We start from the raw sequence: 4,096 nt of genomic DNA on the forward strand, positions 1-4,096 counted from the left end.
CACCAGCTTTCAGTCGCAAAATACACCTTCCAACCCATTTGCCTAATTGCCCCAGACTGCATGAACTCTTAGCTTCTTCACCTGTCTGCCATGCCAGACCTTATCAAAAGTCTGACTGATGTCCATGGAGACTACATCAACTACACTAGCCTCAGCAATACACCTCAAAACATTCAAAAAAGTCAAATTTGTTAGACATGATCTTCTGTTACAAAGCCCATGCTGTCTATCCTTGATTAATCCTTACATCTCCACGTAGAGATTAATTCTGTCCCTCAGATTTGTTTCTGATAGTTTCCCTGCCACTGAGGTTAGACCGACTGTCCTGTTTTATTCCTTGCTCCCTTTTTGAATAATGATACCCCACTGGCTGTCCTTTGTTTCTCTGGCACCACTCCTGTGGCCTGAGAGGATTTGTAAATTAATGTCAGAACCTCTGCAATCTTCTTTCTTGTCTTCCATTGCAGCCTGCAGAAATTTACCAACATTCTTCAAAAAGCACCTCCTAAACCACTTCCATTTAGAAGAACAAAGGCAATAGATACATGGCAACACCACTACTTGCAATTTCCTATCCTGACTCAAAGTCTATTCCCCTTTCTGCTCTGATTTGGAATTTCCTGCAAGTAGCCACTCCAGTCCACATTGGTCAAATCCTTTTTGTAAATTAAAATTGGTCTTTCCCCAATCCAGAGCCTTTATTTCTCGGCCATCTTTGTCCTTATTTGCAATTACTGTAAATTTTACTGAATTATAATCATTGTCACATCCACCTTTTGCCTGGTTGTGTTCCTGAATATTACATCCAGCGCTGCCCCTCTTTTGTAGGAATAATTATGTGACCCCTCTCTCCCTGACGGTTTGGAGGTCTACGTTACAGCCCCACCAGCGTCTTTGCCCTTTTATGTATTTCATTTCTAATGAAATGGCCTCATTTTATGATGCTTTCAAGATATCATTCTTCATTAGTTAGGATCAAGGAAAACCCCAAGGCTTTTTACACATACGTGAGGAATAAGAGAATGACCAGAGAAAGGGTAGGGCCGATCAAAGACTGTAAAGGGAATTTGTGCACGGAGCCTAAAGAGATAGGAGAGGTCCTTAATGAATACTTTTCTGCGGTATTCACAACTGAGAGGGAACTATTTGTCGGGGACGTCAGTGTGAAACAGACTGGTAAGCTAGAGAAGGTCGATGTTAGTAAAGAGGATTTGCTACGAATTTTGAGGAAGTTGAAGATAGATAATTCCCCTGGGCCTGATGGGATTTATCCAAGGATTCTATGGGAAGTGAGGGAAGAGATTGCAGGGCCTTTGGCGATGATCTTTTTGACCTCACTGTCCATGGGTATAGTGCCAGAAGATTGGAGAGAGGCAAATGTCATTCCCTTGTTCAAAAAAGGAAATAGGGATAACCCCGGAAATTACAGGCCAGTTAGTCTTACATCAGTGGTGGGCAAATTATTGGAAAGGGCTCTGAGATAGGATTTATGATCACTTCTAAAGGCACAGTTTGATTCGTGATAGTCAGCATGGATTTGTGAGGGGTAGATCATGCCTCACAAACCTTATTGAATTCTTTGAAGAGGTGACCAAACACGTGGATGGAGGTAGAGCAGTGGATGTGGTGTATATGGATTTAAGTAAGGTGTTTGATAAGGTTCCCCATGGCAGACTCATGCAGAAGGTAAGGAGGCATGGGAAAGGGGGAAATGTGGCAGATTGGATTCAGAATTGGCTGACCCTTAGAAGACAAAGGGTGGTAGTGGACGGAAAATATTCAACATGGTGCTCAGTTACGAGTGGTGTACCACAAGGATCTGTCCTGGGTCCTCTTCTATTTGTGATTTTTTTGTAAATGATTTGGATGAAGGAGTAGAAGGGTGGATAAGCGAGTTCGCAGATGATATGAAGGTGGGTCACGTTGTGGATAGTGCGGAGGGCTGTTCTAGGTTACAAAGGGGCATTGATAGAATGCAGAGCTGGCCTGAGAAGTGGCAGATGGAGTTTAACCCTGAAAAGTGTGAGGTAATTCATTTTGGAAGGACAAACTTGAAAGCAGAATACAGGGTTAACAGAAAGATTCTTGGCAGTGTGGAGGAGCAGAGGGATCTTGGAATTCATGTTCGCAGTTGCCTGAAAGCTGCCACCCACGTGGATAGAGTTGTCAAGAAGGCGTATGGTGTGTTAGCTTTCATTAATAGAGGGATTGAGTTCAAGAACTTTGAAGTTATGCTCCAGCTATACAAAAGCCTGTTCGGCCACATCTGGAGTATTGTGTCCAGTTCTGGTCGCTTCATTGCAGGAAAGATGTGGAGGCTTTGGAAAAGGTGCAGAGGAGATTTACCAGGATGTTGCCTGGAATGGAGGGAAGGTCTTACAAGGAAAGGTTGAGAGAGCTCGGGCTTTTCTCTTTAGAACGATGAAGGATGAGAGGTGACTTGATAGAGGTGTACAAAATGATCAGAGGTATGGATAAAGTGGACAGCCAGAGATATATTCCTGGGGTGGAGACAGCTATTACGAGGGGGCATAGTTTTAAAGTGAGTGGAGGTAGATGTAGGGGAGACGTCAGAAGTAGGTTCTTTACTCCGAGAGTGGAAGGGGTGTGGAATGCATTGCCGGAGAGGGTAGTGGAGTCGGCCTCATGAGGGGCATTTAAGCGGCTATTAGATAGGCATATGGATGATAGTATAAGGTAGGGGTGGAGGTTAGATAGACCTTAGGGTTAGGGTAAAAGTTCGGCACAACATCGTGGGCCGAAGAGGCTGTACTGTTCTATGTTCTATTGTTATAATTGATTTTTTGATTAATATTATAACCCTCCCTTTTATAGTTACACTGTATGTTTTTTTAATTCCTTAATAGGATGAGGGCGTCGCTGGCTAGACAGCATTTATTGCCCTTCCCTGATCGCCCAGAGGGCAGTTTAGAGTCAACCACATTGCCCTGGGTCTGGAGTCATATGTAGGCCAGACCAGATAAGGATGGCAGTTTCCTTCCCTAAAGGACATTAGTGAACCAGATGGGTCTTTCTGACCATGAGCAATGGATTAACAGTCCAGCGATAATATCACTGGGCCATCGCCTCTTGTGGATAATAAAATCCATAAAATCCATTTCTGAAGAAGGGTCTAGGCCTGAAACGTCAGCCTTCCTGCTCCTATGATGCTGCTTGGCCTGCTGTGTTCATCCAGCTCTATACCTTGTTATCTCAGATTTTCCAGCATCTGCAGTTCCTACTATCTGCGATAATAAAATCCTGTTTTTTTTTTCCATTGTTGTCTCGGTCTTAGCTCTGATGCCTTACTTCCAAAGGCCTGTTTGTGTCCCCAGTTCATCTGTCTTATTCCTCAGGCTCCTTGCATTAAAGTATATTGCATGTAGTCTTACTAAACTCAACTCTCTCTTAAGTAGCTGAAGTTTCCTTTGCTTCCAGACTCATTTACCAATGGTTTAACTTTTAATTCCATCAGAATTCTCTACGAGGATTCCATTCACCTGCCAATCTGAAGTAGCTACGTCAGCAAACCACTCCCCCCACCCCCCAAAACCCCAACACGAAGACGTTACACACAAAGCTTTCAGTCTGGTGAAAAGACCGCAGCTGAGATTGCGGCCAGAGGCGGCACCTGTATATGATCGAGCAGACTGCCAGGACATTGGGGATTTCCCACATTGTGCACTGTGCGCAAATGACGGGCTTGAGCTCTCAGACATTAACTAACCACAATACGGACCCTTGCTTTTATCTTAACCTTATTCTGACTGAACTATACACTATAACAAATTATTTTTGTTTAATCCTCAACTCCAGCAAGCAAAGAAATTTTGTTTTAAAGTTGTAAATTTTTTATTATCTATGTAAACTGTGTACGCTTTACTTAGGCCATAGCTTCAATAAATATTCGCCCATGAGACCGGGGAAAATATCCAACAATTACTTACCTTCTCTCTCAGGTGCCAGTCTTCACTTTCTGGAAGCTGTCCTGTCTGTCTGTTTCTCGGACCTCTTCTGCCATTCCATCTCCCTGTAATCTCGCTGCTGCTGCTCACTGTCACTGCCTTCCATCTCCCTGTAATCTCACTGCTGCTGC

At 43.7% G+C, this 4,096-nt stretch overlaps 1 long non-coding RNA gene across 1 annotated transcript in view; it reads right to left on the reverse strand.

Moving 5' to 3' along the window:
* Positions 1-4,081, reverse strand: part of LOC125484448 — a 34,115-nt gene extending 30,034 nt beyond the window's left edge. Inside the window, exon 1 of the long non-coding RNA XR_007263279.1 lies at positions 3,948-4,081. This is a non-coding gene — a long non-coding RNA (uncharacterized LOC125484448). The remainder of the gene's footprint in view (positions 1-3,947) is intronic.
* Between the last annotated feature and the right edge of the window lie 15 nt (positions 4,082-4,096).

The sequence above is a fragment of the Rhincodon typus genome, chromosome 1, assembly GCF_021869965.1.
Source record: "Rhincodon typus isolate 14 chromosome 1, sRhiTyp1.1, whole genome shotgun sequence".
Classification (NCBI taxonomy): domain Eukaryota; kingdom Metazoa; phylum Chordata; class Chondrichthyes; order Orectolobiformes; family Rhincodontidae; genus Rhincodon; species Rhincodon typus.